Source organism: Sorex araneus, chromosome 6, assembly GCF_027595985.1.
Source record: "Sorex araneus isolate mSorAra2 chromosome 6, mSorAra2.pri, whole genome shotgun sequence".
NCBI lineage: Eukaryota > Metazoa > Chordata > Mammalia > Eulipotyphla > Soricidae > Sorex > Sorex araneus.
This window is the reverse complement of record NC_073307.1, coordinates 22183033-22208409: the sequence shown is the minus strand read 5'-3', so window position 1 is coordinate 22208409 and position 25377 is coordinate 22183033. Positions and strand designations below refer to the sequence as shown.

Sequence of the window (25377 nt, the reverse complement as noted above, 5' to 3'; positions counted from 1 at the left end):
ATCTGATACTGCAGTCAAGAGCTTTCCTCCATATTTTACATTCCCTAGGTAAGCTGACCGCCCAGTCAATCTTCCCTATAGAGAAAATAGAGCTTTACTTGTCCAAAAAAATCAACTGAGAAGCCATGTTTCTTAGGGTTCCTTATTGGAACCATGGCTTGGCACTCCGGTGACTTTCATTCACCTAAGACTGCTAGAACTTAAACCTGGTGAACTAGCTGAGCTTCCAGATCTAAAAAGGCACTGGCTAAGCCATCAGTAGGTTCCTTCCTTCGGGATAATTCTCTCTGGCCTAAAGTGTCAGGGTGAGTGAAGAAAAGATGGTCCAAGTATGCTCTCTACGTGCCTCCAAATAGCTCTCCTCAGAGATTACAAAGGAAATACAAGGAGCCTCCCCTTGTCTAATCAGCATCATTCATGCACAGAATTCTCTTTGACGGCAATCTCACTTACATTTAAGAAGGAAAAGGGAAAGCAAAGAGTCCAGAGTTCCTGCTTGGTCATCAGAAGCAACTGAGCCTTCCCTCCATGATGCTTATCCCGTTTATACTTCCAGAGATTTTCCCCATCCTCTGGAGTAGGAGTAGCAGAATACAAAGGGAAAGATGATTTGCAATGTTGTATTTTGAAGATGCCAATGGTGAGGATCAATCAATGTTTCTAAGGGAGCCAACACTAAACAAATGCAAAGGAAGCTAAGTTACATTAAAACACAGAGTCACTTAGGATTATCAGCATATTCTACTTCCTATATGAGGGTTTGCATCAGTTAAAATAGCTTCCCTCCCCCCCACCCACCATGCTTAGAGAAGTTCATGATCCACCCAGGTGTACAACAGCTGTTGTGAAGACCTGTGGGAAGGGCCCACCCGAAAAAGGCGGGCGGGGCCCGGTTAGAAGGGTCTCCAAGGAGGGTCCTGCCTGCCAGGCCATATGTTGTTAGGATATTAATCCAAAGCCATCTTGCCTACTTTACAATGTTTACTCGCTCTGGGATGTGAAGCATTAAATTCTATCCAAGGACTACATGAGTCCTTGGAATTCTATCGCACACATCTTTGCTAAAAAGATTTGTAACCTGGAAACAAAGCCCTCTGCCTAATAGCAGCAACTCTCAGCAAAGAATAGAAAACCCAACTCGCTAAAAGGTATTACCTCAAAGCGTACATAGTGCACCCCATATAGAAAATGTAGAAACCTACTACTGACTTCTTTTCCAGAGAAGATTTAAGCAAAAGTCTTGAAGACACAAAGAAAACATCACAGCTCCATTGCTATCCAACTGAAACATTCTCTTAGAATTCCAAGAAGATGACCTCACTGCACAAGAACCAAGAGCAAGGGATATGAATGTGGCACACTGCCTACTGAACTTGCCAGTTTTCTCCTGCTAAAATGACCCTCCATCATTTTAGGCACCCCAAAACTCAGTTTTTCATATCCATATAGTTGGCATGCTATAAGGCTCAGATAAAATTAGGTTTTTATCTTTAAAAAACAATGTAATTTTGGGGCAGGGAAGACAGCCCAAAGGGATAAACGCATGTTATGCATGCAGGAGCTTGGGTTCAGTCCCCCAGACTCCATGGTTCCCTGAGCACAGCCAGGAATAATCTCCAAGTACCGAGCCAGGAGTAGCCACTGAACACTGCCAGTTTGGCCCCAAAACAAACCATCATGCATATGGTAAAATGGTTGAAATATGAAAAAGCACATAAACATATATAGTATAAATAAGTTCTCCCCAAACCCAATCTCCAGTCACCTGAGACAACCACTCCATTTAGGTGTTGTTTTTTTGATCGGAGTTGGTGGTTTGGGTCATTCCTGGGTCTGTGCTTAAGAATGGGGCCTCACAGTGCTCAGGGGACGATATGTGGTGCCAGGGATCAAACTAGAGTCAGCTATGTGCAAGGCAAGCACCTTACCCCTGTAATTTCTCTCTGGCTCCTCTTTTCACTCTTTCACGAAGTCTTCCCAACATACTCCAATTGGCAAGTTTATGCCTCTGATAAGGCTGTCACTAGTGACAACAGTTTCAGTCCTAGAAGACTGTATCAAGCAAGTAAGCACCCTTGGGGACCAGTAGGAACTGTGAAAAAGAGGAAATAGTCAAAAACACCCCTCTGCAAAGGTCCCACAGGAGTACAGGCCTCCTCCTGGTAATTATACCACCTTAGCTGGCCACATTAAGGCAATGATTTTGTTTTGTTGTTTTGGCGTTCTTTTTTTCTTTTTGGGTCACACCGGCCATGCACAGGGGTAACTTCTGGCTCTGCACTCAGGCATTACTTCTGGCGGTGCTCAGGGGACCATATGGGATGCTGGGAATCGAACCCGGGTCAGCCACATGCAAGGCAAACGTCCCTACCCGCTGTGCTATCACTCCAGCCTCTCGGCAATGATTGTGTAAAAGGTATTTCCCCTTAGATTATGTGTGTTCACCCAGAGCCCCTTCTCAGAAACTATTCACAGGATAAGCGTCAGGGATATCCTGCTGCACTAGCCTGAAGACAGGTCCTGCATAGTAGACAGAATCAAGAACCACCTGAAACCTGCCACAATGAAGGCAAGGAGTAGTCCCATTCTGTCCCCTCTTTGTAGGGACAGAACATAAGGGAGGATGAAAGCCCAGACACTAGAGGGCACTCTGGAGGACTTGGTCTAGGAAACTAAATTACAACCCACAGAAAATTACAGGACATTACCAGACACTCTCAACCACAGCAAGGCTTTTTGCCAAAAAGTCCTCAAAAGCTCTCATTGTGCCCTCCTCCTCCCTTCTTCTTCCAAGTGAACTGAAATATGTGCAATCCAGCCTCTACCCAAAGGTCACAAATGATTAGCAGATAGGTGAAATCTGGACCAGAGAAGTGCTTTAGTTGCTCCTGGAGATTTCACTTAAAAAGCTGGATTCCGGGGCTGGAGCAATAGCACAGCGGGTAGGGCGTTTGCCTTGCACGCGGCCGACCCGGGTTCGACTCTCAGCATCCCATATGGTCCCCTGAGCACCGCCAGGAGTAATTCTTGAGTGTAGAACCCCTGTGCATCGCCGGGTGAGACCCAAAAAGCAAAAAAAAAAAAAAAAAAAGCTGGATTCCTAGCTTCTATTGTAATATGAGATAATGTGGTCACTCCTGATACTAAGTAACAGTTGCCATATGTGACCTGGTTTATGTGCATTCCTGCTTAACACAAGAATCAATTCCTTACTGAACCCTGTCAATTCCCTACTGAACCTTTACACTCTGGTCAATAAATGACAGACACAAGATAGTTGATCAACTGGCAGACATGTCAGTGGAACAAAAGCAGAACTCCTGCATTCACAAGCATTTATTAAACATTTTCTGTGCCAGGAACAGTGTTGTGGACCTGGTACACAAAAAAGAAGAATGAAGGGTGCAATTACTATTCTCTAAGAATTTCTAATACAGTTGGGAAGGTAAGACTAAAGAATGGAGGTGGGGTCAGAGAGATAGTACATTGTGCAGGGTGCTTGATTTGCAAGAGGCCGATGCAGGTTTGATCCCTAGTACCCCAGATGGTTCCCCGGAACTCCACTCTGAGCATAGAGCCAAGAGTAAGCCCTGAGCACTGCCAGGTGTGGCCCAAAATTTAATACATAAATAAATAAAAATAAATACTGAGACTAGTTCAGACACAAAGGGCTCTGAGAGTTAAATGTGCAAAACTCAGTGTGAGGGATCAAGAAATGTTTCAGAGGAGAATTGAATTTCAAAGGGAAAGTCATCATTTCTCAGGCTTCCACATAACTCCTTCTGTCAATGAATCCATTATACTCAGCATTATACTTGAAACACAAAATAAAGTATGACCCATATCCTGAGAAGCTTATGTAATAGAGACTAGCAACTAACAAGGATAAAGTATACTGAAGTTCAGACCAACGTGGTACTATGGGGATCAAGTGAGGTACCAGCCCAAGTTTGCCATGTAGCAGAAACTAAGATGGCAAAAAGAGGGTACTCTGAGCATAATAAGTGGCAGATCTTCAACAAACGGTGCTGCAAAAATTGAACAGCCACATGCAAAAAATAAAAAAAAAAAATAAATCTGTATCTCACACCATACACAAAAGTTCATTCAGGGTCAGAGAGACTGTACAGGAGTTAGAGTGCTTGCCTTGCACACAGCAAACCCTGGTTCTATCTCCAGCATCACATATGGTCTCCCACGCATTACCAAGGGCAATCTTTGAACACAAAGCAAGCAGAAAGCTCTAAGCACCACCAGCTATGAGCCAAAAGCAAACAAAAAATTAATTCAAGTGAATTAAAGACCTTGAGATTAAATCGGAATCCATAAAGTAAATTGAAAGCATAGGGAGAACTCTCAAGGAAGTGTCTTCAATTATTTAACTTCTCTGGCAAAGAAAACAAAACAAAAATAAACAAATGGGTCTACATCAAACTAAAAAGGTTTTGCATGGTAAAAGAAACTTAGGCTAAAATGATATCCTACTGAATGGGAGAAAATATTTGCTCACCAGACATCTGAAAAAAAGGGCTAATACTCTATTTACAGCACTCCTGAAGCTCACCAATTAAAAAACAAATAAACCCATCAAAAAAAGGGAAGAGAAGATGGAGACGCTTCCCTAAAGAAAATATAACCAGCTAGTAAGCGTAAGAAAAAGTGTTGATTTTCACTTATTATCAAAGAAATGCAAATCAAAATGACAATAAGGTGTCACACCAGTGAACATGACATATATCAAAAGACTAGAAACCACCAGTATTAGTATTGTAAGAGAAGGAAGCCTCATTCACTGTTGGAAGGAATGTCATCTGGTTCAACCTCCTCAATAGTAAAAAGTATGGAGACTTCCCAAAAAAGTAACACTAGAGTTTCCATAGAATCTGGTGATTCCACTTCCTGGCATCTACCACCTAAAACACCATAAAAACATTCATTAAAAAAATATATAAATGTGGGGCTGGAGCGATAGCACAGCGGGTAGGGCGTTTGCCTTGCACACAGCCGACCCGGGTTCAAATCCCAGCATCCCATATGGTCCCCTGAGAACCACCAGGAGTACTTCCTGAGTGCAAAGCCAGGAGTAACCCTTGTGCATCACCGGGTGTGACCCAAAAAGCAAAAAAAAGATATAAATGTATACCCATGTTCATTGCAACATTAAGTACAATGGCCAGGACATGGAATAACCCAAATATCCCAACACAGGTAAGCAACTAAAGAAGCTGTAATATAGCCAGAATAGGATATACTATTTTGCTGTAAGATGAAATCTTGCAGTTTGCTGCAACTGGGATGGAACTGTAGAGCATCATATTAAGCAAAATAATTCTACTGGATTTTCTCACTCATCTGTGGTATCAAGAGAAACAAGAAAATAGTATCAAAGGGAGCAAGAAATGTGAAGCAGAGCAAGCAAAGCCTCTTTAACAAGTGGTGCAGGGAAAACTGGGCAACTAAATGCAAATAAATAAATAAATGAGCACAGATCTCTTTCTAATACCAGGCACAAAAGTCAGATCAAAATGGATTAAAGACCCCAATATCAGATCTGAATCCATAAGGCACGTGGAGGAAAATGTAGGCAAGAAAAGGACTCTTATTCAGGTATGAACTTGAAATGGCGGGACGCCTGGGCAGTCTCGGGATGGGAGCGATACTGGCGCGTGGTCCACCAAGATGCGACTCGGTTGCCACACGTTTGTGCAGCCGCTCTGCTGCTGATCGACCAGGCCAGCTAGACTACTTTGGGTACCAGCAACGGCTTGCAACAATGTCTCTAGACCGTGAACTAATAAGCCATAGTCCCATGCTGCCCCAGGAAGGGAAATGATGCAATTTCTAACATAAATCTCCCTGGACTTAATTACTAAAATACTAAAATACAGAAATCCCTGAGCCCACCTGAGTGCAGAACAGGAGTAAGCCCTGTGCACAGTCAGGTGTGGCCCAAACAAACAAAAATGTTTCGTTTTTTCTAAAAAACGTAGTGGGACAGTGACAGAACACACAGGCATGGAAATTGATACAGCTGGAATTTATTCAGCAGATGGTGGGTACCTCGGAATGCTGCTGAGCAGGAATGTTCTCTGATCAACACAGTGGCAGATAGTACAGTGTCTTTGAGGAAGGTAAAGCAGAGAGAGGGGTCTCCTGTAATAAGTCTCAAGAAACAGAGGAAGCCAGTCACAGGAAACAGAGGAAGCAGTAAGGCTCAGTGAGGCTGATACTGAAGAAGGTTGGCAAAAAAAAAAAAAAAAGTATGAAATGGCATTCTCTTGGATTTTTTTTAACCAATTCAGACAGATCCTGCTTCCAAATAAAGAAGTTTTTCCTTATTCATTTCATTCTGAGAAGTAAGGCACAGGCTATTATTATTATCGTGTTCATAGGTGATACAAAGACACAGGACTCAGTGAACTAATTCAGCAGTTTTAATGTAATGGGGGTTAGTCGATCCTCTGGGCTTTTCCCCCACCCCCTCCTGCACGACTACACTGAACCACTGTTAAATCTCAAAGGGAATGAGAATCAACTTGAGCACACAAGCCATTTCAGTGTACCTGACCCTGACCTTGCACAAGGACCAGAAATGGGCTTATAAATCAGAAGAAAGCTGTGACAGAAGTCAAAGTTCCCTAAATGAGCTAATTGCTTCGCATCTGGCTAAAGTACAGAAGGCAGGAGACAAGAATACAATGTCAGAGGCCCCAGGCAGCCTCTGCACCAGTTATCCTATTCCCTTAAAATCTTTTGGCAATACCCAAGAAACAAGCCTGTTGGCTCAGAGAAAACTGAGGAGACTAAGAAAGAAGGCTGTGGAGAGGTTCTCATTACCCACTGCTTTCAGTCATGAAGGAGTCAACCCGGACTGTTGATAGATAAGTTAAACCATCAAAAGACCTGAGGCCATGGTAAAGATAAAACTGGCTTTGTCAGGGGCCACAGAGATAGTGCAGTGGTTAGGGTATTTACTTTGCAAGCAGCCAACCTGGGTTCTATCTCTGGTGCCCTATATGATACACAGAGCACTGCCAGAAATAATCCCTGAGCACAGAGTCAGGAGTAACCCCTGAGCAGCTCCAGGTGTGTCCAAAAACAAAGATTGGCTCTGTCAGAATTTATTCTGTAAGGTTAAATAGTGAATTTTTTGTTGAAATATTGAATGTAATCAAAGTAAAGTGAAATTTACCAGTTACACATGCGGGGTGGGGGGCTGGGGAGGTGGGGGAGAGGGGGGAGGTATACTGTGATTCTTGGTGGTGGAATATGTGCACTGGTGAAGGGATGGGTGTTCGAGCATTGTATAACTGAGACTAAAACCTGAAAGCTTTGTAACTTTCCACATGGTGATTCTATAAAAGAATTTAAAAAAATTGTACAGAAAAAAAATTAAATGCTAGAAACAAAAAAAATAATAATTTATTCTGTAAGGTTAGCTGAGGAGTTTTTCTGCCTTCGGCCATCTGGATATTTATCATTAATGGACACAGAATCTAGAGCATCACATATCAGGGCCAGACCTGATTTCACCAGCGATATAGGGCCTGAGGGCTGGACATTCCCAACTTCTGCTCTAAGTTTTGGTCAGAATGTAGAAGCTATTATATTTTCATTACTGATAAGCCAGAGCACGAAACACTGTGCCAGAGGGAATGCTTTATTTATTTATTTATTTATTTATTTATTTATTTATTTATTTATTTTTGCAGGCAACTACATCCCTATAGATCTTAAGATTTAAAGGGCCAGGGATGTGGCTCTCATGTGCCTTGCATGCGTGAGGTCTTGGGTTCATATACCACATGGCCCTCCAGGCATCACCAGGTATAAAATTCTGGTAGGCCCAAACATCACTGGACCTGAGCACTGCTGGGCTTCATCTTGTCTGACAGCTAGTAAGCAGAGAGCAGAAAAAGAAACCATTACAACTGAGCTGACTGTGATATGCTTTGGTGGTGCCAGGAACCAAACCCAGGGCCTCACACATGCAAAGTAAGTGCTCTATCACTGAGCTACAACTGGGCCAGAGCGGTCAAGTGTAGCTTACTCCTGGCTCTGTGCTGAGGAGTTACTCCTGGCAATACTTTTTGTAGTGTCAGGGATTGAACCAAGGTCACTTGCTTCTAAGGCCTGCTGTACTATCTTTCCAGCTTTCTGGGGGTTTTTTGAAAGACATAATAAAAGTTCGCTTGGGTCACAGACAAGGTCTACTGGCAGACTGGTGTCATTCTTTTTGTGTGGTGCACAGCTGATGATGCTCAACGATTATTCCTGACTTAATGTTTAGAGGTCACTCCTACTTGTGCTTGGAGAAGTATGTTCTCCAACATAAGAAGTATGTTGGGACTGACCCCAAGTTTCATGTACAAAAAACAAGCATTCCATACCATTGAGTTATAGTTCCAACCCCGGGCCTCATTCTTTATAAAACATCAGTTCTAATACTTATAATGAAATTGAATCAAAAACCCCTTTGATGCTCTCTTCTGGTCCAAAAAATAATGATTTTAGATTTTTAGCACCTGGGCCAACAGATGGAGACAATACTTCTTGATCACAAACAAACCCAATTCCCCAAAAGGAGGAATGAAGAGGGACACACATTGGGCTAAAAACCCATGCCTAGGAGCTGGACCCCTTAAGCTTCCAATGTCTCCTACCCCAGATCAAAGCATGACCGATCAATGTTGTCTGTATTGACTATCTGTCCTGCTTTATTACTTCCACTAAACTGAAGCAGGCTCATTTTCTAGAGTCTGCCCCCTTGGGGGACACTGCAATGAGAGTGTAAAAACTGTTCTCAGAGGTAAAAAACGTCCACTTAAAAGTCTATTGGCATCAGCCATCCTCACTAGATCTTTGAGACTCCTCTGAGTGTCTCCTTTCACTGTCTGGGTCCTGCCCCTCAAAAAGCAGAGACTACTTGCAGAGAAATAGCTAGATATAGACAGTGGACTGCTATCATGTTTCTCTATCTGGGGCAATAATTGGAAGACATGATTTTCATAACTCCCTCAGTTAAGGCCTTGCCAGCAAGCAGATCTCAGAAACAAACTCCTTTCCATTTCTCTGTGGATAGGACATGTGACAAGGGTTAAGTATCAGATACTACCCAACAGACACACAGGCCAACAGAGCAGGTTCAGTTGTTTAAAAGGGTGGCCTAGGAAGGCACCAGAGAACAAATGAACTTGAGAAGCTCAAGATTATGAAGCCAGGGTGGTAGCTCTACTAGCAGAGCACATACCTTGCATGTCAAGACCCAGAGTTGGATCCCGGGCACTGCAAGACCCCTGGAAATCAGGTACAAAGGTGGTATTAAGGAATGAAAGAGCTAAATATTCAAACCAAAAAGTCAACTGACTCTGAAATCAAGAGATCCAAACTTTAACAACCGAACTTAGAAAGGTGCCTCTCAAGAGGGCAGGCCAGGGACAGGGATCAAGGCGGGCAAGGAGGGGGTAGGGATGGGAGAGAAACTGGGAACATCAGTGGAGTGGAGTTGACACTGGTGTTGGGAACATGTTGCAATACTGTATATCTAAAACTCAACTATAAATAACTTTGTAATTCACAGTGCTTTAATTTTTTTTAAAGTGTCAATTTCTTCAGCTGTAAAATGGTGATATCAATCCTGCAAGGTTGCTGCAAAAACTGGTTAAAATGTTCTCCTGGGCTTTTTTTTTCTGGGGGGGAGGTCGTTCATTTGTTTGAGGGCCATACCCAGCAATGCTCAGGGCTTATTCCTGGCTCTGTATTCAAGGATCACTACTGGTGGGCTCAGGGGACCATATGAGATGCCAAGGATCAAACTCGAGTAGGCCGTGTGCAAGACAAACGCCCTACCCTCTGTACTACTGCTCCAGCCCCCGTCTTCTTGTTTTTATTAGTTTGGTGTTTGAGACCTTAAAAAAAATGCTTGTGATTGGAGGAGGCTATATAGTACAGGGGTTAAGGCACTTGCTTTGCATGCCGTTTATCCCAGTCTGATCCTTTGCGCTGCATATGGTTCCCTGAGCACCATCAGGAGTGACCTGGAAGCACAGAGTCAGGAGTAAGCCCTGAGAAGTCAGAAGTACCCCCAAAACAAAACTACAAACAAACAAAAAAAACTTATGGTAGGCCAGAGAGACAGTTCAGTGGGCTGAATATATGTTTTGCCTGTGGGAGACCAGAATCGATCTCCAGCACCACATGGTTCCCCAAACACTGCTGGGAGTGACGCCCAGATACAGAGTCTAGAGTACCCCTGAGCACTACCAGCTGAGGCCCAAAAAGTAAACAAAAACAAAAACAAAATTAAACACCAAAGTCACAGGGAGTAATCGAGAATGAGGGCTGACCTGGCCAGTATACCAGTATAACCACACCCTGGTCTACAACTTCCTTGTGGAACCTAAAGAACTATTAGTCGGAGCTGAACATGGGTCTCATACAACTGGATTCTCATCTCCAAGGAAGAAAACTGGGCAAATAAAAATGCCACATATAAAGTCTTCACAAGTCCGAAAAATTCCAGTTGATTCTTCACATGTGTCCTAAGCAGCTTGAATATTTCACAACATTTTTGCCATAATGACAAAGTCAGTTCACCATGATGTCAGGAATTAGGGATTACCTACAGTCCTACTTGAAGGTCAATAGGCTATTTTCTCCTTCCCTATTCAGCAGTGATGAAAGTAAATGAAGAAAAGAACAAGGCAAGATATTCTCTCTTTAGACCACATATAATTAAAATAAGAAGATCTATGTGATCTATGCAGCTTAAGGCCGACTCAGGGAAAGGATAAAGTATTCATCTTCACTCCAAAAAAGAAAAGATTAGCTCCATAAGGACAGGCTTCCAAAATGACACCAAATCCAGGAGTTAGAGATGCCTGTGCTACAGAGCATGATCTAAGTACCAGCAAAGGCCCTTGGGAAAGATGCGCAGGAATACACAACCAAGGGGCTGGCACTGTAAAAATCTTCAGATTAGCTCTCCTGAAAAGAGGCTTACTCCAAGAGGTTGACTGGCAGACAGACTCTACACCACAGATTCCCTTAGAAAAGGATAAAAAGAAAAAAAAGACAGGAGCCAAGAATGAGAAGGTCAGAGCATGAATCCACAAACATAATGAAGAAAGAACCAAGCAGCGTCTCCTAGTTTGGAAAAATATACATCTTGCTATTGGAGACTATCTTCATCTTTTGGTGGTTGTTTTGTTCTTATATATATTCTCATTGAAGGGAAGTCTTCATTCTTTAAGAACAAAATAGCCACGCATTATATTTCTATGTGAAAGGATCTTTCATGTACATTTTCTCATTTAACCACTCTTAAAAATAATTTAAGAATTATTGCCCTTTTGAGTCTGGGAGCTAGTACATTAGGTGGGGCATTTGCCTTGCATGCAGATGACCAGGGTCAATCCCCAAAATCCCATATGATCCCTGGAGCTGGCCAGGAGTGATCTCTAATTGCAGAGCCAGGAGTAAGCCCTGAGTACTGCCCCAAATCCAAAAAAAAACAAACAAAAAAAATATATATATACATATATATTGCCATTTTAATGCAATGGAAAACCAAACCTAAGCAGTGAGATCATTGTCCAAGATTGTAGAATAAAACTCACTACACCCCAACAATAATCATCTTCATTTCAAAGACACCAGGGCAAGAAAAAAAAAAAAAACAGGATTCAAGATACTTTAGGGATGGTGAAATAGTACAGTGGGCAAGACTTGCCTTGAATGTGGCTGATTAGGTTTGTATTCCCAGCATACCATATGGTACCCTGAGCACTGCCGGGAGTGTTCCCTGAGCTCAGAATCAGTAATAAGCCCTGAGCACTGCTAGGTGTGGCCCAAAAACAAACAAAGTACTTTCATCCCTGGGATACCACACTCTTACTATTCATGAAATCCCCATTCCCAGGAGCTGGAAAGTGGGCACAACAAGTCTTTTCTAGAGGCAATTTCATCATAACAACACACATTCAGCAGATTAAAGTCAGTAAACATCACTCAACCCCCCCAACCCACCCCACAAAAAACCTCAAACTCATAAAACTAGTGTAATGACAAATTCTTTAACACCTAATGACCATATTCTCAACCAATAACCACAGACCAAGGCCTGGTCCACGTTGTACAAACATCAATTCCATTATTCTCATGCACTGCCCCCCATCAAAATCTACCCAATCCTGAGGGACTCTGGCAGAGGGAAGTGGGCACTGGTGGAGGGATTGGTGTTGGAACACTGTAGGCCTGAAACTCAATCCTAACTTTGTAACTCAAGATGATTCAATAAAAATCAAAGGAAAACAATCTACCCAATTCCTAAATGTGACTGTACCTTTATCAGAAAAGGAAAAAGCCTAACTGGGAAGAAAGCTAAAAAGACAAATACAGAACATCTTTCAGTCAAAAACAAACATTTTGTTTACAATCACATCCGTTTTTCTCTTAGCAAATATGGAGGATTTGTCTTCCTCCTGCACCTTAGACTGGGTTAATCAAGCCCTCTCAATCTCTCAGTACAACCTTAAGTTCTATTTTACTGAGGTGGGAAAAACAATTGGCCTTGAATCTAGCCAGGCAACTTAAAAGTATTTATCAGAAAACTGATGTGACACATAGGTCATCAATATTCTTGTAAAGGCCTCAAAGGGCTGTCTAGCTCCTAACGGTGCAGAGAAAGCTGACGCTCGGCGTTGGGCACTGTTTTACTCCCAGTCTTTCTCCCCTGGAGCCCATATATCATTTGATTCTCGTCTATAAAGAACCTACAGGCGAAGATCTCAGGATCACCCTTATTTGGAACCAGCCGGGGAGAAGTGCAGGCGCCCGTGCCTTGATCTGAGCTCGCCAGGGACGGACACAACCTCCCGAGATGATCCGAGACACACCAACGCCTGGAACCTTTACTTGAGAGGCCAGTCATCCGTCTAGCAGGGCCAAGGAAACCAGAGACAGAAGTGCAAGTGCCACGGGCTTAGGATGCGATTCCATATGTTGGGAGAAGAAACCACAAGAGGTCTCGGGCCCGAAGCAAACTGTGAGCACGGGAGGGGTTGGACAGCTGCTGCAGAGCCCGGGAGAAGGAAACGAACGTGCCACACGCGGAGACAAAAGTCAGTCAGACGCCGCGGCCTCGTCTCCGGGCTCCTGAGAGAGGTTCCTGGGAACGTTTAGAGTGGGAGAGAAGGGACAGCGTCCCTCGGCTCGAGAGGCCAGGATTGCCCTGAACGTGGGTCGGGGGGTGTGCGGGAAGCCGCCGGAGCCGCTGACGTGAAGAACAACCCCTCGCCCAGCTGCAATCTCACCGCCCCTACCTTCGGCTTGCCCCAGACAGCCGAGGGACAGACACAACTCCCACAATTCCAGGGGGGCGCAGCGGAAACCAACTCCCCCTGCGCAGACGCGGCGGCGACCGTCGGAGCCGGAGAACGCGGCTATGGCGTCACCGGGCGCCGGGTCCAATGACGGGCCGCCAGGACGGCGGGCGGCCGCTTCGCTCTCGGCCCGGCCTCCCGAGCGGTTAGCCACGCCCCTTCCTGTTTAGCCCCGCCCACAGAGCCAACCTCCTGGAACGACGTCTGTACCGATCCCCTCTATATCCCTCCACCGTGCCAATTCTCCCACCTTTCTGTATCCCTCCACCGCGGTGAGACAGCTACAAGAGACATACTAGGGCCCCGGTTTTGCTTTCAGTCTAGGTCCAGAGGCAACCCCCAGGAGTTTTCCCTCCCTTTTTTCCAGTAACCGAAGAAATCAGAGAGGTTGGGAAGTAAAAATAAGCTGTTGTGGCTCCGTTGAGTGTGTCACGCAATAAATAGTCCTTTGAGAGTTCATGCTGAATAGGCCACGTGCCAGCTTTATAAATCTTGAAAATTGTGCAGATTCTTGGATCCATGGGGTGCTGGCAGTGCCGAGGGGCCATGCGATACCAGGGATCAAATCCAGCCTTATGCATGTGACCCTGTCCACTGAGCTATCTCTACACCCCTCAAATGCGTATTTTTGACAACAGTAATTATTTAAAATGAATTAAAAAGTTACCTGAAAATGTTAATTCTGCTCACCACCAAATACGTTATTTGGTAAGCACCAGGTGCTGCATGTGTTTACATCTCATAACTAGTAAGATGACTGCCGCCACCCTTTTCTGGGTTTTGTTTGTTTTTAGAGAGGGTGCCCATCCGGCTGTGCTTAAGGCTTACTTCTGGCGGTGCCATATGGGGCGCCCGAGGTTGATTCAAGACAAGTGCCCTACCTCCTGTGCAATCTTCCCAGGCCCCTGTCCCACCCTTTTAATAGAAGGGAAAATTGAAGCTTAAAGAAATTAAAGAACTTATCCAGGTCATATAATCAAAACGTGGGAACTGAAGCCAGTTGTAGGTGCATCCGGAAGACCTACTCTTTCCACTTCCCCATTCTGTCAGACCTTTCTTTTGCCTAAACTGACGTGAACTGTGGAGTTCCTTTGTTCCTCAAGAGCCCAGAGACAGTGACTCCCAGTCATTCAGACCCTCCTCTACATGGCAGGGATCTCTAGGAGTGAACAACCAACCCCTTTATGTAGTTCCCTTCCCTTTCCCTGTGTCACATGAGCTAGCAATTTATTATCTTTGTGATTTTTGATTACTTCACAAAGGTAAAAAATTGACATGTAAGTATTTAGCAAACCTTGGTAGATCTGGAAATGGAGAACAAATTATTGGTCAGTAATTGTGTGAGAACTTGGGGCAGAGGGGGGCACAATCAGCGTTACTCAGGTATTACTTTTGGCTTTGTGTTCAGGGATCACTCCTGTGAGATTCCAGAAACCATATGAGGCGACAGAGATCCAACCACACTATTGCTCCACCCCTTTGAGTGAATACTTAAAGTTTGTGGGGAAGATTTACATTCTCCCCAGAAGTGGGTAGGAGAAGGTAGGAGACCACATCACCATAGAACATTCAGGAGACCAGTGAGTGTAGCTGGCCTAGAAAATAATTCTAGCTTGTGCGACCACTTCATAGCATGAGGACAAATAGTAAATGTTCCACTAATACCTATTGCATCGATGATGTTACAGAATGAACATATTAATTACAATTGTGTCTGACATAAGTTATAAAAAAGATAAGATGCTACAAGAGTAAGATGCTTTAAAATAGAATAAATCTGAGGCCAAAGCAATAGTATAGCAGGTAAGGTGCTTGCCTTGCACATGGCCAACCTTGGTTCAATTTCTGGCATCCCATATAGTCCCCTGAGATCACCAGAAGTAGATCCTGAGTGCAGAGCCAGGAGTAACCCCTGAGCACCACTAGATGTGGCCCAAAAATAAATAAATAATAAAGTTCAAGTAAACAGAATAATTTCAAGTCCTTAACTGAAAAATAAATTTCTAGATCAAGAGTCCAGCTGGTTACATAGCTGCCAGCACACACAGAAACTTTTTTTGTTTCTTTTTTTTTTTGGCTTTTTTTTTTGCTTTTTGGGTCACACCCGGCAATGCACAGGGGTTAGCCCTGGCGGTGCTCAGGGGACCATATGGGGATGCTGGGAATCGAACCTGGGTCGGCTGTATGCGAGGCAAACGCCCTACCCACTGTGCTATTGCTCCAGCCCCAGAAACTGGGGTTTATTCTAGAGACAGACCTAGCCAGCTAAGGTATGTGGGGAAGGAATATTTGGGTCTGCCTTCACCCCAGAGTCCAAACTTAGAAAAGTCCTTACTGAGAACCATCTTCCCAGGTAAACTTGCTGAGCTTGCCTCAAGCTTGCTGAGCTGCTAAGACTCAGTATATGGGCCTAAGCAGACAGCCCTACTCTCATGGGCTCTTTGTTAGGAGGGAAATTTGCAGTCCAGGGATCAGAGGGGGCAGTGGCATCAATATATAGTGTCTTCTTTTGATTCTCTGTATTATTCTTACAATTCAACAGAAATTAGGGGCAGATAATACAGCAGTAGAGAACTTGCCTTGCACACCAAGTTTATACAGGTTTACTTGGGTTTGATCCCTGGCATCTCATTTAATGCCCGAGTACCTCCAGGAGTAATTCCTGAATCAAAGCCAGGAATAATCCCTGAGCATTTCCCAGTGTGCCCCCACCCACCCAACTTGTTTCCTTAAGATCAGAAAGATAATATAGTGGGTAAAGTGTTTGCATTGCACACAGCCAAGCAGGGTTCAACCCTCCCACACTGCATATGGCTCCCTGAGCACTTTCAAGGAAGAATCCCTGAGCACAGAACCATGAGTAAGCTTTGAACACTGCTGGGTATGGCCCCAAAACAAAAAATAAATAAATACAATCTATTTTAATAAGTAAACAACCAAAAAGCCATCTCTCCTTGTATCTCTCTTGGAGAACTTCCAAGTTCCCTTTCACTCTCGAGGAGAGCAAAAACTTGGAAGGCCTGAGGAATCACCTTCAACCTGGACACCATCAATCAGGGAAACCACAGCACCCAGCCATGGAGTCCTGCGTAGGCAGAGATTTATGTGATCAATCTGGCCTTCCCACAAGCAAAATGTGTTGAGTAGATAGATCATTTCTCCCTGATCAGTCCTTCTCAATTAATCTCCCACAAGGTTGATACCCAGTTGTGTGAAAGCATTCTGAGTTTCAGGAATGGACCCCTGCTCTCTCTGGATGGTTCTACAATGTAAAGTGTAACAGATGAAGCTCTGGCTCTATCATCATCTACATTGTCCTGCCTCCCACTCTCTGACCCTTCTTCTCTATCCCACTCCCACCACATCTATATATCATCCCCTTAAATCCTTCTAGACTCCAGATATTGGGTAAGGAGACCTCCCAAGCCGTGCTTAGGAGGTCCATGGGCCCCTCCTGGTGATTCACAGCCAAGTTTGCAGGTGGCTTAATGCAAGGACCTGAGGATTCAGGGCTAATGGGGCCCTGTGATGCAGGAATTAACTATTCAGGAGCTCAGGAACCTCCAGAGCCACACCCAGAGGTGCTGGGTGGAGGGCCTGGCAGAGCTGCACCTGGCAGCACTTTGAAGACCATGTGGTACCAGGGATCAAATCCAGGTCAGCTACATGCAAGGCATGTGCCGCAAACTTTGTACTATTTCTCCAGCCGCTGGAGTCATATTCATATTCAAGTATTCAGATTTACTTGAATGTGAACATTAAGCTATATTCCAGTCATAGCTTTAAAGACATATCTGTGAAATAGCACACCTCCGCACTAGTTCTTTTCCTTAATGAGCTCAGGGTCAGATGAGAGACACCACAATGTAAACAAATCAAATCAAAATAGTCCAGCTAGAGAGATAGCTCAATGAGCTGGAGTACATGCTGTGCATGAAGGAGGAAGGCAGGAGTCACCCCTGTCAGATGGGTGTGGTTGGTCCAAAAACAAAACAAAATCAAAACAGTACAGTAGGAGCTATTAAACAGAAATATTTTTAAAGACCAATAAGAACTAGCCCAGGTGACCAGAAATATAGTTCAAAGGGCTAAAGCACATGTCTGTGTGTGGGAGCCCCAAGTTTAGCCTCTGGTAGAGCAAAGGTCTGAGCACCACCAAGAACAACTCCTGAGCTCGGCCCAGGAGTAACTCCAGAGCACTACCAGCTGTGGTCTAAAAAGCAATAATAAGAATTAGCCCCATCAGTTGGGATCAGTTTCTAGATCCCTCATGTAGTAAGGCTGTATTTACTCCCAGCATCTCTATGAGACTCATAGATCAGATTTTATCTCCATTAACCAGATAAATTTTTTAAAAATTATCCTTAGCTATTAGTAGCTGCAGAGAGCTCTGCTGGGCAGCAATGTTTTAAGGATGCTAAGAAGCAGTCAGGACAGGAGCATTAGCCAGAATGCTCAGCATTCCAGAAAAAAACTGTCAACATGAAAGAAGCAAGAGCCAGGCAAATGACTCAAAAAACTGAAGTGCTGTTTGCCTGAAGGAGCCCCAGATTACCTCCCCAGCACTGTTCCTGGGCACTAGTAGCTCTCTACCCCTCACTCCCCCACGCAAAATTGTTTTTGTTTGTTTTTGCCTTACCATATCCAGCAATACTAAGAGGTATTTCCTGGCTCTGCACTCAGGAATCACTCCTATCGGTGCCCAGGGACCATATGGGATGTTGGTGATCAAAGCTGAACCAGCCACGTGCAAGGCAAACCGCCCTAGTGCTGTACTATAGCTCCCTCCTCACCACTTTTTTTCTTTTTGGGTCACACCAGGCAATGCTCAGAGATTACTCCTGGCTCTGCTCTCAGGGATTACTCCTGATGATGCTCCGGGGACCATATGGGATGCTGGGGATGGAACCCCAGTTGGCTGTATGCAAGGCAAACGCCCTACCAGCTGTACTATTGCTCCAGTCCTCCTCATCAAGTTTTTTAAAAGGAAAAAAAGAAGCAAAAAACTGAGAGACAATGTGGAGATCAAGAGGAAACAGTTACCCAAACTGGGGGTACCAATCATATGTAGTGCCACGAATTGAACCAGCATTTTGAGGACGTTTCAGTTCCTAGATTGCATTCTGATGGAGTGGGGTACTAGCAGGTAAGACAGAGCAGAGTTCTTTGTTGGGTCTAGGCTCGCCTAAGCTGCTTTGGTGGCAGTGAAAAGTTCTAGGTCTCAGAGTGAGAGAAAGAATGCTCAACAGGCTGGAGCATATGCAGGAAGCCCCGGTTCTGTCCACAACACCACATGGTTCCCCAAGCATGGCTAGGATAGACCCCTGAGCACAGAGCCAAAAGAAGCCACTGAGCATTGCCTGGTGTGACCCAAAAGCCAAATAAATAAATAAGCATTAAGATCATTTTTTTAAAAGAATTTAGGCCTCTACCCCAGGAGACCACAAGGATCCTGGTGACTGTACTTTGCTTTATCTCTGGTTCACTTCTAAAGGTCTGAGTAGCAGAAAAGAATAATTTTAAACTGTATTTCTAGCCCCTGTGAAAAGAATGTAAGAACTCTGGACATGAGCCTCCTACCTGCCAGGAGGCCTGGACAGCTCCAGGGGACTTCAGCCAGGAAAAGGCCAGTAAATTTAATGTGCATTTGCTGTCAGCTAAATAGACCTCTCTAGTTCAAAGGAAAAGCATTCAAAAGAAAAGCTAGAGAAGACAGACAAGATTTCAAAGAGTTCTCACTAATCAGCTCCCACTGAGGCCAGAGCAAAATCCCCAAAACCATGATTCTGTCTCCACGAACACCTCTGCCCATGTACCTACTCATGGACATAGACATCTGACAAACATACAGCCTGCACCCACAAAGCCACAGAGTGCCTCACAGGGCAAAGAGCGCCTCCATGGGGTCCTCTCCTGCCACATAACAGAGCATCTTCAAACAATAGCCATGAATTGAGTAGTTTGAGCAGGGCTTGGCAGGGGGCAAGTACATTGTGAGCAGGAGGGGCTGGTCTATTTATATGAATATTCACAAGGAGTATCAGCCACAACGGACTGGCAGTTGAGGCTATTTTATTTTATTTTATTTATTTATTTATTTTTGCTTTTTGGATCACACCCAGCGATGCTCAGGGGTTACTCCTGGCTCTGCACTCAGGAGTTACTCCTGGCAGTGCTTGAAGGACTGTATGGGATGCTGAGAATTAAACCCGGGTTGGCCGCATGCAAGGCAAATGCCCTACCCGCTATACTATCACTCCAGCCCCAACTTTTTAAATTTTTTTATTGAATCACCGTGAGATACACAGCTACAGAGTTCTTCATACAATGTTCCAACACCCATCCCTTCACCAGTGTACATTTCCCATCACCAGTGAATGTCCTCAGTTTCCTTACTGCCATCCCCTTATCCTCTATTCCCAGCCACACCCATCACTGCAGATCTGTTGAATTGCAGCATCCCCGGTGGGTCCCTCACCCTGGTCCAATCTGTGTCTACCCAAGCACAAAGGCCAGGGCTGCCTCTCTGAGCAGGGATCTGCAGTAGCTATGGCGTCTGCTCCAAATGCGCCCTGGGCATGGTGTTAAGCCACCCAGCACAATCCTGGGTCAACAAAAAAACAATGGGGAAACCCCTCCCCCCTCCAACACTGTCCCTCAAGAAGATCCTCAAGCACCAAAGCTTCAGGAGAGCACAGAGAAAGACTTAAGATGTGCTCCATGGCTTGTCTCAGAACATAAGTTCATCAAATCCATTATCACTGTCAACTGAGAGCCGACATTTAGTGCCGATTAAAAGCAAGCTATGAAGCCAGACAGACCCAGGTAATATTCTGGCTGCCTGTTCCTAACCAAGCAAGTTGCTTTTCCCTAAGCAACTTTGGAAAGATATTTCCTCATCTATGAAATAGAGAGAGAATCAATACTCACCTCAATGATTGTTAAGGAGATTAATTACAAGAATGTATGAAGTGCACTCTGTGCCTGGCACATTAGGTATTGAAAAGATCTTATAGTACTAATAGTTATTAGTACTACTCTTTTTTTTAAGTAAAATAGATTTTATTTGGAGGGTTTTTTGAGGGGGAGAGTGAGAGAGAAAGAGAAAGTAAAGTGCTCAAGAGAGAATGCAGGCTTCTCCAAGAGTGAAGAGAAAGCCCCTAGACACATCCCAGTGTTAGATAGGAAAGCATTAAAGTACACATCTCAAGAGGGGATATGTGGGTGACACATGTGCTCGGGCACCACATGTGCTCAGCTATGTGGGCACAAGCAGCACATGGGCTCCAGCAGCATATGCGCCTATTCTTTACATTACTTATTGGCTCCATATTGTTTTAGAGGCTGAACAAAGTTAAATCAAGCACAACTACATGTGTGGGTACTTACACATTCACACGGGGCATCTTGCTTTATATTCCTATCTAGCATTCTAAGTACTCAATCCCAGACCTATCACATAATATGCATCATGCTCATCCTATGCAGGAGATATTCTAGAAGGTTGGAAGAAGGATTGCTCAGGATGGGCCTGGGGATGACTCAGGAATTAACAGCATCTTCCTTATAAGCAGGTGGACATAAATCCAATCCCTGGTGCTACCCATTTGTTCCAAAGGTCAACTCTACTGCAACTCTACTGTCGAGAACCCTGGCACTGCAACTCCATTGCCCAGAATCTCAACTAAAAAAGTGTGAGCCCCACAGCAGCTCCAAGACTAAAGATGTGCTAGCACTGTGGCCAAGAGCACTGTGAGCACTGCAGTGACCCCAGGTTAGTACTACAACCTGAATGTACAAGAGTGGGTTAGTAGCACCCCCAGCAGGAATGAGCGCCAGCACCCCAGCCAAACATGTATAACCCCCCTGGTCACTGCAACCCCAACAACAATTGAGAGAAGTTGGAGGGAAAGACTCATTACTCAGAGGGATTAATCTTCCCTCCACTCAGCAATGAAAAAAAAGGAAATGGAAAGTAGAAGAGCGTCTCTGGGACAGAAGGTGCAGGGGTCTGTCCTGGAAATGGGATACAGCATTCTCTGAGCTGGGTAAGGATGACAAGTTGGATGTGGCTTTTCTCAGCAGCATCTTTATTACTCCATATGTTGAAACATGCAGTAGGCTGGCAGAGGCAACAAGGGGCTGGCCACATGCTACTAATCATTCTTATTTGTTTAGTTAGTGTGGCTTTCCATTTCCCCACGGCCTCTGCAGAGACGCCCTAGGTGGGAGGCATTGACACCAAGATCATTATGGAATTATGAGACCCATCGAACCATCATTAGAGCCGCTATGGGGAGATAAATCTTCCCTAGCTGGAACTGGATACACAGCCCTAGGAATTCTCTTGTTCTCCCAATGCCCTCCTCAGGATCTGGCAAGGATAAGAGATGGAGAGTGGTTTAGGGTTGAGAGATCCTTTCCAAGGGCAGGAGATCAAGGGCTTTGGTGTTGTCCATTCCTCTCTATCGGCAGCAATAACAATAAAGAACATTAAACAATATTGCAGGTTGTGAGGGATTCTCACATTTATTATTCATTTGACTCTCACAGGAAGCCTGTAAGATTCAAATGTTTTGTACTGTTTTAGGTATCAGGGTTCCAAGCCAGAGCCTCCTCACAGGTTCAAGGCCTAAACTCTATCCTTGAGCTACAAATCCAGCCCCAACACTGTTTGGTTTTGCTTCTGTTTGGGGGTATATTTGGTGATGCTCAGGTACCATGCAGTGCTGAGAAATAAACCTCGAACTCTGGCATGCAAAACATGTGCTCTAGTTTCCTGAGCGCACCTCCAGGACCCAATTCAGGTCTTTTTTCTTCTTGAGTCACACCCAGCAATGCTCAGGGGCTACTCCTGGCTCTGCACTCAGGAATTACTCCTGGCGGTGCTCAAGGGATGCCAGGGATCAAACTCAGGGTGGCCACATGCAAGGCAAATGCCCTCCCCAAGGTACTATCTCTCTGACCCCTAATTCAGGTTTTTTTAGTGTTTTCAGTTTTTGTTTCTGTTTTTAAGTTTTCTCTTCTCTTGTGGGCTAGAGCGATAGCACAGCGGGTAGGGTGTTTGCCTTGCACACGGCCAACCCGGCTTTGATTCCTCCGCCCCTCTCGGAGTCTGGCAAGCTACTGAGAGTATCTTGCCCACACGGCAGAGCCTGGCAAGCTACCCATGGCATACTCATATGCCAAAAACAGTAACAACAAGTCTCACAATGGAGACATTACTGGTGCCCACTCGAGCAAATCGATGAACAACGGGACGACAGTGCTACAGTGCTCTTCCTTTGTTACTGAGCTGTGTCAGTAACAAAGGAATTGCTGTGTCATAGGGTAACTTTATATCTCTCCCCATGTCTGAATCAATGACTGTGACCAGGACTCTGAAGTGGTTTGATTGATCTAAATCATGTGTTGATTCCTGAAATCAGCTTCACTAGAATACATGAAACGCCAAAAGATTGATGGTTCACCAGAAGGAGAGGGGGTACAGTTATTGAAGGGAATATGAATGGAGTCTAGGCAGAAAATCCTCAGAGGGCCATGGAAATAACTACATGCACTGAATGCTATGTGCCAGGCACTGTGCTAGGTACATGTGTTATCTCATTTAACCCTCATAGCAAATCCATAAGGATTCTGCTGTCATTTCTATTTTATCCAGTGTTGGAAGAGAGAAGGGTTTATAAGAGGAAATTGAGCCTCAAAAAAGCTAAGCTACTCATGTTTGTATATCTGGAAGTGGGAATTTGAATCCAGGTCTGATAGCAAAGCCGCGTGTCAGAGAAAACAACAGATTTCAAATTGCATTAAAATACAAATACTGGAGGTTCTTTTGTTTTGTTTGCCCACTTTTTATGATGATTGGAGAAAGTCTGTGCAACCAAAAATTTCCTTTCACATCAAAGACAGAGAAGAACCGATTTTTATAATGACAAAATTTCAGTTGACAATTTTTCTTTAGATTTCGAAGTGATGCTTCTGATTTTGTCAGATACAGCATCATTGGTCTTGAGATTAAATGGCTCTGTTTCTCAGAAAAATCCCATGCTACTTGTTACCAACCATCATTTTCCTTATATTGGTGGCCGGGGGGTGGCGGGGGAGGCAGTTCCCAAGCAGTGCTGGGACCCCGAGCCTCTCCCAGCAACATTCACTCGATCCAACTGTCCAGCTGTGAATGTCTGATGGTTCAGTACTTGGCCTAATGATGTAGTACTGCTTGGACCCAGCAGTGTCAAGGACTACTGGGGTTGCATATGACAATACTGGGAAACAACCATCTTTTTTCTAATAGGTCTAGCAAAAATTCAGTTAAATTCTTCTTATCCTGAGGCGAGGAAATGTTGAACTGCTCATCATGCTCTTAACCTTTAAATACAGCTTTTTTCCCTAGGGGCTAGGGGTTGAAGGTGGAATTTGGGTCACCTGTGGTCTGTGCTCACCTGTGTGCTCACCTGTGTGGGCTCAGCTGTGTGCAAGGCAGGCGTCTTACCCTTTATACTATCTATTTAGCCCTAAAATTTATTTCATAGAGGTAACTATAATGTTGGGCTGGAGCAATAGCACAGGGGGTACGGTGTTTGCCTTGCATGAGGCCGACCCTGCTTCGATTCCTCCATCCCTCTCAGAGAGCCTGGCAAGCTACTGAGAGTATCCCGCCTGCATAGCAAAGCCTGGCAAGCTACCTCTGGTGTATTTGATATGCCAAAAACAGTAACAGCAAGTCTCACAATGGAGACATTACTGGTGCCCGCTCAAGCAAATCAATGAGCAACGGGATGACAATGGTACAGTGACAGTGGGCTGTGTTCAAAACTCACTCCTGGCTGTGCTGAGAGACCATATGGGTGCTAAGAGTAAAACCAGAGTCAACATGAAAGGCCCCCTCCACTATACTCTTTATAAGAGCTCTTCTCCCTGACTCTTCAGTGGTCCTCTTAAGCAGGATCCAGACCAGGCACCTGACTCCCCTTTCAACTCCTTCAGACCATAGACTGACTAGATGATTTTTTATGAGATGGTGGAGGCAGCAGATGTGATAAAGCCATAGATGAAAGGGTATAAATATTGGAATTTCCTTGCCCCACTCCTGCCACCCTCTACCAGTTCCAAAACATCAGTCTTTGGAATGTCACAGCAGAATCACTTCCCATGAAACTGCATAATGCTTAAGCTTCCTGCTAAGCTGTAGGTTCATGTCACCAATAAGCTCCTCAAGAGACTCCTCTCCACCATCCCTTCCACCCCAATATACATATCCCCGCCAAAGCAACTTGCATCCTAAGCCCTTGGAAGATTTACTGCCAGTACCACAGACAAATTAGTGAATACCCCAGCAGTTGATTCCGAAGACAGGATGCTCATTTGCATGAGGAGCTGCATGTAATTTGCATTCTATTTGCAAGTTATTTGCATATCACGTCTGCCCTGTCAAAATGTACATAAATCCTTTATGCTTTCAAATTTTTATTTTCTAAAAGGCCTATGCCTCCACATCCTGCCCAGACTGTCTGATAAAATTACTAGTTGAGTATTCTTAGCTTGATTAGGAAGAGCCTCACACACCATGCTGACATCTCAAATTGCCGAGAACGCATAAGGAGATCAGAACCCAGCTTAACACTCTTCATTCAATCACTCAACAAATATTTATTCTACACCTCTGTGTTCAATACATGTGCCAGGCATTGTTCTGGATGCTGAGGATATATCTGTGAATGAGAGAAAAATAATTCCAATTGAAAATTGAAGGCTGTCATTTCAGAAGATCACTTGGCATCAACTCAATCAAGTAAGACAGGTGCACAGCGCTGGAGACAGGCTACGGCACTTGTCTTCACGGACAAAGATTCTATTTCAGGCACTGAGCACCACTAGGGGGTCGGTCTTGAACACAGAACCCAGAATAACTCTTAAGCACCTAGAGCACCTTTTTTTGGTTCAGTCCCTCCCCCCAAAAAACAGAACTACACAAACAAACCAACACAAAATCTTC

At 44.5% G+C, this 25377-nt stretch overlaps 1 protein-coding gene across 3 annotated transcripts in view; it reads right to left on the bottom strand.

The window, feature by feature from the left end:
* SIL1 (SIL1 nucleotide exchange factor) overlaps positions 1-25377 on the bottom strand; it is a 315807-nt gene that overhangs the window by 237711 nt on the left and 52719 nt on the right. Inside the window, exon 1 of one of the 3 annotated variants that reach the window (XM_012933066.2) lies at positions 13323-13458. The exons of 1 other annotated variant lie outside the window; for it this stretch is intronic. The gene's annotated coding sequence lies outside the window, so the exon portion shown is untranslated. Of the gene's footprint in view, positions 1-12777; positions 13459-25377 lie in introns of those variants that run through there. One more of the 3 variants, XM_055142812.1, reaches the window with a different exon arrangement.